At 44.3% G+C, this 12,151-nt stretch overlaps 1 pseudogene; it reads right to left on the bottom strand.

Annotated features, from left to right (window-relative positions):
• Nucleotides 1-9,407: 9,407 nt before the first annotated feature.
• On the bottom strand, nt 9,408-10,304 carry LOC102541190 (large ribosomal subunit protein uL18-like; annotated as a pseudogene).
• Nucleotides 10,305-12,151: the final 1,847 nt, after the last annotated feature.

The raw sequence follows: 12,151 nt of genomic DNA, 5'->3' as shown, positions 1-12,151 counted from the left end.
AGAGAAAGGAGACCATGTTCGGCCTCGGAGATACAATGTTCAGAAGGACAGGAAAATCAGTTACATTAGGCACACACCTGAGATATGCACGGAGTGGAGATGGTCAGACTCATGGGAGCAGGGATGTGCTGGTAAATATTTAAGAATCAGCTCTCTTCGGGGAAGAAAGGCAAGGAGGGGACTCCTTTATAGAATCTGCTGATTTTCCTAGTGTAAATCCTACCACTGTGGCTGACTTCAAGTCATATATGTGATGTCACTAGATGTGGGGTCTGGAAGAGTTGCTGGCTGGCACCGTATCATACCTGATTTCCCCCTATGCATACAGTAGACACACAGGTCACCTCAAGCGCCAGGGTAATAGTCAAATGTTGTAAATGGATTAGGAAGTGATGAGCTTTGAGTGTTTATTACTTTTGTTTGAATATAATTTATTTAATTGTAATTTTCTATAATTTCATTTTAAATAATGACCATTGTTTACAGTGGGCTTGCAAAGTTCCTGAAAATTTAACAATTGACCCTTGGAAGCTGGTTCAAGCTGGCTTCAAAGCATATCAGTTTTCTCTATGGTAAAATAAGAGCCTCCTTCTCTTCATACTGTCTAGATCACAGGGTTCTTGTGAGGGTTGGAAAAATATGTGAAAGTGTTTCAAGAACTGTAAGCAGCATATAAATATTATATACAACTAAAACATATTCTCATGGGAAGAGTATAACCTAGTGGTTGACAAGGCAGGTTCTGGAGCCAGTCTGCCTAAGTTGAACCCTGGCTGTACTCTTTTTTCACTGTGTGACCTTAGGCAGACCCTTGCCCTCTCTGAGCCTCAGTTTTCTCATTTGTAGGATTTGAGAGGCTGAACTGAGTTAATATTGTAAAGCATCCAGAACTGTGTCTAGCATACAGTAAGCACCATTTAAATATTGACTAAAATTGTTTACTAAGTTAAACAGTAGTAAGTCTGCAATTCTTCCAGAACCAGAAGGCCTTTTAACTAGGGAGCCCAAGAGCCTAGCCTCCACCCCCACCCCCACCCCACTTGGTTTTAACGGGACAGCTCTCCTCTATGGTAATAGAATTTCTCCTTTGCTAAAAGGCAATGCTTTTTAGATAATGAACCCTGAGGCCTAGTACGGAGATAAAGATGCTGCTAGAATCAGATTCCACGGCCATTCACCACAGTGGCGGGGGTGGGGAGGAAAGAGAGCTATCTTATTACATGCCTGGCTGGCTCAATTACTTCAGTCCTGACCTAGGCAGACGCTGGAGCCAGCCCAGGGCAGAGCTCCAGAGTTCAAGGGACCATTAGCTGCCCCGCAGAACGTGGTCTCATTTACTATCTCAAGACAGGAAGTAGAAGCAAACCTGCCCACCAAAGGCCCCAGGGCTGGCCAGGGTAAGAAAGTAGACAGACGGGTCTAGAGAGATGGAGGACGGCAGGAGGGAGGGGACAGGAGCCGCGGCTGCGATGTCAGCCGCAGACTGCTTCAAAGAGTCTGGGGGGTGAGGCAGAAGGTTCTGAGGCAAAGTCAGGGCCAGATTTGGTGGGGGAGGAAGGTGGTTGGGAAGGCAGTCAGGACCTCCTCACCAGGGACGAAGAAGTCTGGTGCCATGAAATAAGAATAGAAAGGCAGAAGCAAAGAAGGGTTTGGTCCGCAAGGTGGAAAAATCCAGGCAGGCTGCTATGATCAGGTTTTTCCAACTAAGGCATGGCAACCATTACAGAGTCCTGAATTCCATGGAGTGGGTCAAAACCAGCATTTCCTCTTTCTTAACAAAGTAGAATAGAAGAGCGTGGCATAGACTGCATAGGTGCTCGTCAATCCCAGTTCCTCTTCCTGGGTGCTCAGACTATGTTTCCCTGTGGCCCTTACAGTTAGGTTGGAGCCTTGTAACTAGGTTCTAGCTATGGAGTGTAGGCAAAAGTGAGATAAGCCACTTATAAGCCTAATCACAAAATCCCCTGAATGACTCTCTCTGTTTCTGTCTCTGTCTCTCTCTGTGCCTCCGTCTCTTTCACTCTCTCTCCCCTTCTCTCCTTTCTACCACAATTGTGTGTTGAAGATGGTGATATAATATAGAAGGAACCTGGATCCCTGGAGGAAGAAGAAAGCCACTAAGTAGAGCTGCCTAATCTACACTGGGCTAGGACATGAACAAGAAAAATACTTTTATTTTAAGCCACTGAGATTTTGGGGCTGTTTGTTTCAGTGTTTAGCAAGCACTGCCCTGACTAATAAAAATAACAGAATAAAATGGAATGGAGTGGAAAGGAAGAATAGAATGGAATGGAATAAGTGAAAATAGAACAGAATGGAGTGGAATAGAATAGAATAGAAACTATCAAAGTGCATTGCAGTTAGTAAAAAGTAAATTTGTTTGTTGAAAAATTTGTTTCAGTTCATGTGTATATACTTAACTTGTTTTATTTTTTGCCAGAGGAAGTGATTTGAAAATCACTGCCTTAGAGCTGGAAGGAGGTTTGGGGAGTGTGAAAGAAGAAAAAGCTTTAGGTAAAAGCTTTAGGTAAAAGCTTTAGGTAAGATTGGGATTGCTTATTGACCACACCACCCTTTTAAGGAAGGTGCTGTAGATTTCCTCAGTACCCCTATCTTATGTCTAGTTGTAGTAGAAGTTTGTTATTTGTGCTTGCTGGTCTGCTGTCTCTTCCACTGAGAATGGCATCCCAGTCTTAGTCCATATAGTTTGTCTGGGGCTGTCTCTACCCCTTTGAGATCAAGGTGGAAGACACATGTATGAAGCCTGGACAATCAAAGTGTTTTATTCCTGGAACCATAGTGATTGGTTCAGGGATGAACACAGGACCCAAGTTGGTCCAACCAGAGTTAAAACTGGGACTTTGGCTGGAGTGATAAAAGTATGTGCTTTGTTCCCTTGTTGTGGAGCTGTGGGGATATGAATCTGAAATTGCTGAGGCTGTCCTGCCATGACAGGGGAGAACTTGCCAGAGAATAGAACCACCATTGGGGAAGTCTGAGCTAGAGATCAAACAAGACCAAGTCCCAATGACATCATTTGAACCCCTGGATTTAGCCATGCCTGAAGTCATCCCTGTAGTTTGTAGTTGAGTCTATAAATTCAGTTCTTGGCTTCTTCCAGATTGGATTGAGTTTTGTAACTTAGAGTCCTGAGGCTGTGGTCCTCCGCATTTTTAAGATGTCTCTTCCTTGATAAAATGGGCCTCAGGAAGGAATTAAAGTGGAAAACAGCTGGTCCTCAGGCTCCTCCAGGCTTTGCCGGGGAAAAGTGGTTCAATCACAGAAGAATCAGGCTTCCACATATGGAAAAACTACAAGGTAAAATCAAGGAGAAATTCATTTTTTCTTGTTTTGTTTTGAGGGGATGAAGAACAGATGAATGCCATTACAACTACTAATACATTTCTCTTCATTTGTTCAACAAATATTTATTGACTACCTTCCATGTGTTAAGAACTATGTTAGGCCCTGGAGACACAACATTGAGTAATAACAGAGCAAATTCTTGTTAAGAGCTTACTATGTGTCAGACTCTGTTCTGGGAACTTTATGCTTATTAACTATTTTGGCCTTTACATCTACCCTATCTGGCAGATAAGTTTTACTATCTCCCATTTTATAGATGAGGAAACTGAGGCACAGCAAGATTGAGGTAGGAAGAAGGAGAACTAGTTTTGAACCTGGGGATACCGGCTTCAAGTCTGAGTGTTAAAATCATTGAACCACACTGCCATGGTCCTAGCTCACTCAAAGCTCATAGTGGTTTCTACAAAGAACCATCCCAAGAGTCTCTTAGGATCTCTGCTCTGAATTAGAATCCAGTTTAACAAACTCTGACTGACTTGAACTGCAGCATCACTTGTTGAATTCCAGGCTCTGCTTAACTTACCTTTGTGAAATTAGTCTTTAGCTATTAATATGTGTGACTCTGGGTGGGGAAGAGGGGATAAAAGGTCACTTAGAGATACAGTTTAGTCTAATGGTTAAAAGCACAGTTTTTGGACTCATCTGAGATACTGGGTTCAACTCTCTACTCTGCCATTTTCTAGCTGTGTGACCCTGCAAAAGTTACTGACCCTCTCTGAGCTTCTGTCTCTTCATCTTGGAAATGGGGTTAATGATTTCACTTCATCTGATTGTTGCACAACTGGAACAAGGTAATGAAGTGCCTGGGGCAAAGTCAGCACCCAATAAATGCTGGTTGTGATAGCTCTTCCTCTTTGGCTTTCTGTTTGTTACATGAGGAGTTGGGCAAGATGCTCTCTGAGGTTTCTGCTGGCGTATGTTTGTGTGACTAGAATTTTCCAAATGCTAATTTGGGAATGGCAGATTCCCATTGTCATGGTTTTTCTTCTTAAAGAATTATTTTCTGTTGTGTCTCTGTAAAATTGGGCTTTTTGTGCTAGTTTGCAGCCACAGGAGCTTATTTAAGACTTTTACATGACATCATAAGTTGGTGCCCATAAAAGTGATGAAATGCCATATACCAAACAGTGAGGAAGAGTATTCCAGGGGCCCTAGTTCAAATCTGGACATTCTCCTCTGGTGAGTGGGGGTGTATGGCTTGGCTTCCCCTTCCTTGACTCCTTTAATAATTCTGGAGACACTCCCACCCCCAAGCTAGAGGAGGAAGTGTTGGAGGGGGCACGGAGTGAGGAAGAGTAAGAGAGGGGAAAGCAAAGACAGCAGGACAGGGAGGAGTGTGGGGAGGGGGAAGGGATGGAAAGGCTAGAAGTCAACGAGGAGAATACAGAGAAAGAAGAACCGGGTAGGCAGACTGGGGAAATCAGCTCAGACCTCACCATGAAATGTTCAGTCTATTCTAGTAAAACTTGATTTCTAAAATGTCCTGTTCGAAACGTAGAACGAATCTAAAAATAGAGACTATATTAGGTTGAGGAAAAATGAATGACCATAGCATGCTGCTTAGGAGCAAAACTGTCATGATACCATTGACCTTTTTTCCACTCTGCAGGTCATTCACAAACCATAATTTATTTCATTGCTGAAATACAATACCACATGCAATACAAACCAAAAATAGGTGAAAAAGACTAAATGTCTATATTCCTCAGAGAGACCCTCTCCAATGGGATGAATTTTCCTTCCTTCATTCACTTATTCATTGCTTTATCTACCAGCCACTCATTGGGCATCTACTTTGTGCCATGCCCCATGTTAGATGGTAGAGATTCAGAGATAAGTAAGACATATTTCCTGCCCTGTAAAGAATGATAATGCAGTGCCAGTTTTGACACTTCTCCCATCTAGAGGTGAGGGACCATATCCCTTCCCCTTGAATCTTATCTGGTCTTAATGACTCACTTGTAACCAATGGAAGTAATGAAATGGAAGTAATGTATCAGGTTAAGTTATAAAGGGTAATACAGCTTCTGCCTTGCTTTCTGGAGCATTTACACTAAGAGACTTGAACTGCCATGAAAGATGTCCTACCACCCTGAGGCCACCATGGTGTGAGGAAGCCCAAGCAGCTACATGAAGTGGCCATGTGTACAAATTATGATAAACAGATGTCCCAGCCAATAGCCAGCATTAACTGCCAGATGTTGAGTGAAGATCCTCCAGGTGATTTCAGCCCCCAGCCATTCAGTCACCTCCAACCACTGAATCTTCCTAACTTAGGTCCCAAACAACATGGAACAGAGGCAAACCATCCCTACTGTGCCCTGTTTGATTTACTGACTCAGAATCTGGCTATGGACATAATAATGTGTTGCTTTATGTCACTAAATTTTGGGATAATTTGTAGTAGTAGTAGTAATCAGAACACTTTCTAGTGATTGTTAAAATCCCAAATAAATCTGGAAACACAGTTATTAAATGACCACCATGGTCCTCATCCCCAAAGGTGTTTATCAGTTTCCCATTTATAATACTCCCTGGGACTTACAAACAGCATTTTAAAGAGTTATTGTTCTCAGGAAGCTGACAGCCTCAGTTGGACAGACCCACCCAAGAGACTTAACACCTGAGAACCAGAATATGTCAAGGGGACCAAAAATCTGACCCTTCAAGAAGCTTTATGAATGCAACAGCCTGAAAATGACAACAAAATCTCTTCCTTATACCATGATTCAGGTATGTGCCAACTGCTTAAAATCAACTTCATTTCCCACCAGTTGTTCTTTACTTAGAGTGCAGATACCTAATCATGATATCCATGCATCAAATAAAATATGATTCCATCATAGACTCATGGAATACTGAATCTAAAGGAGGTTTACAGATCTCCTGATTCAACTCGCACACTTACCTAATGAGGAAATTACTGAGGTCCAGAAGATTGGGTTCCTTGTCCAGGGCAACACAGCTAGTTAGTGGTCAGGTGCCAGGAACCAGGGCCCCCCTCTCATTTGTATACAGTCTCTTCTCCTTGGACATCAGGGAAGGCACTGTACTCAAGGTGACATCATGGGGAAGTTCCAAACACAGGTCATGGAGTCCAACAGAACTCCCAGTTCTGCTCCTTCACACTAGCTGTGTGAATATAGCCAAGTTACTTAACTTCTCTGAGCCTCTGATTTCTCTTCTGTAAAATGGGGGATAATTATGAAACTTACCAACCAGGGTTCATTATGGGAGTTCATTGAGATGATGCACAGAAAGCACGTCGCATTTTGCCTGGTCCAGTTTGTAGTAAGCAGTTACAAAGTCCAGCTCTCTCTAGAATGAAACATTCTGGCCTGTACCTTGAAGAAGTGGACTTGAGGCTGAGTGAGGAGGTTTGCTTCATTGTTTTCTAGTTTGAGGGTGATCAAAGGTTGTCCAGGCTGGCAGTGCCACCAGCCCTCTGGGAGAAGTAAGTGGCTGCTGGCCTCATTCGAGTACCTGTGAGGTTGCTGCATCCTTGCCTCTCTTCCCTGGATGCTGACAGATAACTCCTTGGCTTGTCCGTCTGAGACATTCCCCTCCACCTGTGAATGTTGTTTCAACTCCCCTGAGCATAATGTGCCTCTATCTAGTTCCTTTCCCTCTTGCTTCTCCTTGTCACCTCTCAGAGTTGAGGGCTCATTGTGGATGTCAATAAGGGGCTGCGATGTCATCAGTTTCCTGCCTTCTTCCACCAGTGGAGCCCCATGGGAGCTGCACAGTGTGCCCCTGGGGCAATAAAAGTTCACCTGCTCACTTCTGGCACCTGGTACCTCAGAGCACCCTGGTGACCTCAAATCCTGAGGCAGCCTCCAGAGCTCAGCTACAAAGCAAGGGAGAGAACTGCAGGGGGCCCCAGACAGAAGCAAGTTGAGAGGACAGCCCAAGCGAACATTTCTGTCCAGGTGTGTGTAACAGATCTTATGCTAATGGTGCCCATTACCAGAGAGAATAGATTAAATCTCCTTTCAACTTTCTGAGGCCCAGGAGGCATTCACAAGCATTTCTTATAAATGTACAGTGTGCTAGGCATTATCTTAAGCCCACAGGAAGGGTACAAAGATGAACAAATTGGCAACCTCCCTGCTTTCTATGAGCTCATAGTTTTGTGAGAGAAGCCAGATTCAGAAACAATGACAACATAGTGTGATCAATGTTGAATTTGCGACAATAGCAAGGGACAGAGGGCGTGGCTGTTGGCGCTGTCAGAGGTAGAGGGAGCGGTGAGGAAGTCTTCACAGAAGAGGTGCTCAACAAAGAGTAGAGGTTGCTAGGGTGGCAAGTGAGATTCAGGCCTAAGGAACAGCATGTGCGAAAAAAGGGCAGCGGTCTGAAAGAACACGGAGTGTTTGGGGGAGTACAAACCATCTGGTGGGAAAGGAAAAAGGTGGTGGGAAAGGTTAAAAAATGATTTGGGGCCAGATATTAGAGCCCTTGGCTGGATATACAATGGGGAATTTGTACTTTATTTCCTAGGTGAAATGGAGTTACTGATGGTTATTGAGCAGGGGAATGACATGGCCATTTTGTATTCCTGAAGGATAATACTGTTTCCAGTGTAGAGGATGAAGCTGAGGGGCCTGAACTAAATGCAGAGAGAGCAATCAGCAGGCTCTGACTTCATCTAGACAGGGTGGGATGGGTTCTTCCGTGTGGCAAGGACCCTCAGGGTGGGGACTGGCGGAGTTCCATCTAGCTACAGCCTGACCAGACTGAACTTATCCACCTCCCTTCTGTATTCCCCAGACTCTGACTAGGAGTAAGTGCTCCATAAATATGTGTTAAAGGAATGCACAAATGTGGGATGTCCCGCCCCACAAGGACTCCCCATGATGTGAATCAGTGACCTCGCAAGATCCCAAATTGTGCTTGGATCTTGACCTCCTGACGTAAAAAAAAGGAGGTTTCAGTCTGCAGCAGGTCAAATCAGGACTGGATTTCTCTGCTCCCTGTCACTCTAGGTAGCAAAAGGCTCATTATTTAGGAAGAGCAATGGACAGATTTTGTTCGGAGGTCAGGGACAAAGGAACAGAAATCAGGCAGATGATTTTGACCGTGATGTTAAAAATGCTACAGATACAGGCATTTGCTGCTTTGCACTACTGTCCCTTACAGTTCCAGGGGCCATTCAGAGCTGTTAGCTCACCTTTGTGTCTGTTATGTCCTGAGGGGTGGGCACCTTTGGTGCCCCCAGAAGCAGATCCTGAAACAAAGTCTTAAATGCAAGTTGTTTATTTGGAAGGAGGAAACACTGGTTGGAAAGTGGAGGAGTGAGAGGGGAAGGGAAGGGAGCCACAGTTGCGTGTGATAATAAGCAAGTCCCCACTATGGGCTCCTGGAGATCAGTCCCAGTGGGGACCTCCGGGGGAGAGTGTTGAACATTCCAGAGTTATCCCGCTGCTGGGATGAGGAAGCTGGGGTATTTCTCCACCAACTCCCCATCTGTCATCATTTGAGGGCTGCTTCCAGGGGCGTGAACTCTCCAGCATTTCCATCTTGCCCTGAGCACCAGTTCAGTGTGTTCTCATAGACAGTTACAGATATTGGCAGTAAGCAGTGTTAGGTGTGTAGGGGGAAGTGCAGGATACATGTGGGTGCCAATAGGGTCTGTTACCGGTGCTTATAACCACAGGGAGGGCATCCAGCCCCACCCTAGAAAGATTCTTCAGTCCCAAGCTTAGGAAGGAAAGGGTGTGTGATAAACACTGAGATTTAATGGAAATGCATTACTGTTTTCATATGGGGTATGGAGGTGCAAGTGTCAGAAGCCTGGATTTAAAAAAAAAATCTTTGTGTCTCATTCATAGTACACATCAGATGATCACTTGGGCTTTGGCATATTTTCTAGCTCGTTGAGGGTGGATGGTAGGGTAGTACCATTCCGTGGCATGGCTCAGAGGCAGGAGTATCCCCATAATTTCCTTCCTCCAAAGCCACTTTTTTTGGGGCTGCTTGGTCAATAAGTTTATCACTGTCTTTATCTTAAAAGTCTTCATAGAATATTGTGGTTTGCTCTATTAGCTCTCAGCAGCCCGTTCCTTAGCTCAAGGAAGCTTGCCTTCTTCTGAGCTACCCTATCTTTCTTCGGGGCAAGAGACATTTGGAAATGGTTCCTCTTCTTCTTTTTAACTTCTTTCTTAGGCTTCTTCTTATAGACTGGATTCTCTTATAAAGCAGCATGAGCTTTCTTATACATATCCTCCACCATGTCTAGAGTTAATGTTGTTCTTTATGTAGTGAGAGAATTGTTTCTTGTAAGCATCTTCAATTTCTTCAGTTAGATTATGCATATCATCTGCAACATTCTGACTCATGATGTGCTTCTGGTGTATTTCTGCGTTGAATTCCTTGCTTTCTGAATCATAACCAGGGGATCATTTGGTACTGTGAGGGATAGACAAGCCTCCATCCACAGCGCCCTTCAGGGTCCCCCAGACTTTGTTTCCAGTAGTAGATCTAGCAAGTCCTGCATCCAAATGGCAGGTAAAGGCACCTACCTGATTGACCATCAATGCTTTCCATGTTGTGGTTATCTCCAGTCACCTCCACTTGGCCTTCAAAGATTTTGTCCATGCCAAACTGACTGAGAAGCCTTTGGGCCAGCGGCAGGCCAGTACAGTATCCTGCAGCATAATTTGTCAGGTCAACCTTCACACCGTACTTTGGGAGTTCATGTGCATTAGCAGCGCAGACTGTCATATTCCCTTCTGTGTGAGCGTAAGCGATCTGACAAATGATATCTGTGTTGGTTACATGAACTCATCCTGTATTTGGGTGTGTTGTCCTTATTTTTATCTTGGATTACCAAGCATTTCCCAGTGTAGTAATTAATCAGTTTTACCCTCTCATCTTGTAAATTTCACTTGGTATCTCTTGAAGTAGGTCTTAATCTTAACAACTTCAACAAACCCCATCCTGTGGAACAGAGACCATGTCTGCAGCTTGCCAGATCTGCAGCCTCCAAAGCCACTTTGAACAAATACACAGATACCACAGAGAAGCCAGATGTCTGCTAGCTGATGCAGCCAGACGTGTCAGCCAGCCTACCTCAGACCCCAGAGAACAGTGCCATGCCACAGCCTAGGACATTCCAGAACTGCCATTCCTCAGAGACCTTGGACCGGTGCTGGGCAAACCAGTGAGACTTAGCGTCACCTGGGGCATGTGTTTAAAAGGGAGTTTTAAAAGGCTATACTCCCGAGATGCTGGCTCAGGAGGTCTGGAGTGGGACTAAGGAATATACATTTTAGACCAGACTCCCAGATGATTCAAAATAAGGTCCAAAATGTCCAAAGAACAGAGGATATGAAGCCTTGTCTATAAACTGGGCAACGAGAGAAGATATCAGTAGGCCCTAGTTAAAAACACGGGTAAGGGGATCCTGAAAGTTTAACAGTCCCTTACTCTGGATAAATGTTTCTACCTCCTACCTGCATGCTTGCTTCTTGGGGAAAGGGGACTTTCTGTGATGGCTCCCTAGTCCTCCAACAGTCTTTCAAGATAAAGGTGATTTATCTGCATCTGCTCTGTTAAAAGACACCAAGCAGAATGGTAAGCTCTATAGTCAACCCCTGGCTTAGAATTCAGGTCATTCCCAGCCTTTGAAGAGGAGACTATAGACACCTTCGTATGAATGGTAAACTCTCTGGAGACCCTTAGTTCCACCCAGTAATTTTCAATGCTTGGGACAGGCATTGGGACAGGCTTGGGACACTGTTTCATATTTCCAGTCCTTTGCAGTTCCCACAGGCCAATTTTTTTAAACTTCCCTGGCATTAACACAGTTTTGCTGGACATAAACTTCTCAGGAAGTATGAGTCGAGCTAGAGAAGAATTGCTTCTCAGAATATACAGAAACAGGATCTCCTTAGTCCTTGGCCATCAATTAGGCTTTTGGAAAGGAACGTAGTAGCTCTTTGAGTTCACCAGGAGATGCTTTGGGACTGTACTTATTGCAACAGGAGAAAGGCAGCTACTTAATAAATCCCAGAAAGGGCTTTCATTTAGCTTCCTCCGTCTACTGATTTGATTCTCTTCATTCCATGATTTGCTTCTACATCTGCATTCACTATCCAGCATGAGCTCTTTACCTTTGCTTTCCCTTTAATCTGCATCCATGAATTACCTGCAGATACTCAGATCTGTAAATCATAGCATTAAGGTCATTAAATTAGGAATATGTCACTGAAAGTGAACCTCTTAGAGCAGCTCTTCATAACAATTTAAAGGCTCAAAGGCCCAGATGAAAAGTTCACAAAAGCAGTGGACCCTCCTCCTGGAAGAATGCACCTATAGACAACATTTTGCATACAGTTGTGTAGACCCCTCAGGTTAAGAATCTGCAGCTCACACCAAAGAAAAATAATCCCAATGAGACAGAAGAGGCTAGGGTGGGAGGAAGAGAAGGGGCAGAACAATGAAGCAGGTGGATCTCAGGGTGAACAGCCCCAATGTTAGCTGAAGTGACACAACACTAGCTGCTGTAACAAATAGCTCTTCAAATTTAAGTGTCTTGATGCATAACAGTCCGTTGTGGTGTTCCTGGTTGACAATTGAGTGACTTTCCCAGAGCAAACGAATGATTCAGGGATTCGGGCTTCTTCCACCTTGTAGCTCTGCCATCCCCCAGAGCCTCAGTCCTGTACCCACAGCCAGCAGGAGAAGAAAGACCATGGATAAGGTACATATACTTCTTGAAAATCCCAGCCCAGAAGTACTGTCTCTCACTTCCAGTCAAATTTCATTGCTGAGAACTGATTAC

Source organism: Vicugna pacos, chromosome X, assembly GCF_048564905.1.
Source record: "Vicugna pacos chromosome X, VicPac4, whole genome shotgun sequence".
In the NCBI taxonomy this organism is placed as follows: Eukaryota; Metazoa; Chordata; class Mammalia; order Artiodactyla; family Camelidae; genus Vicugna; species Vicugna pacos.
This window is presented reverse-complemented; position numbering and strand designations above follow the sequence as displayed.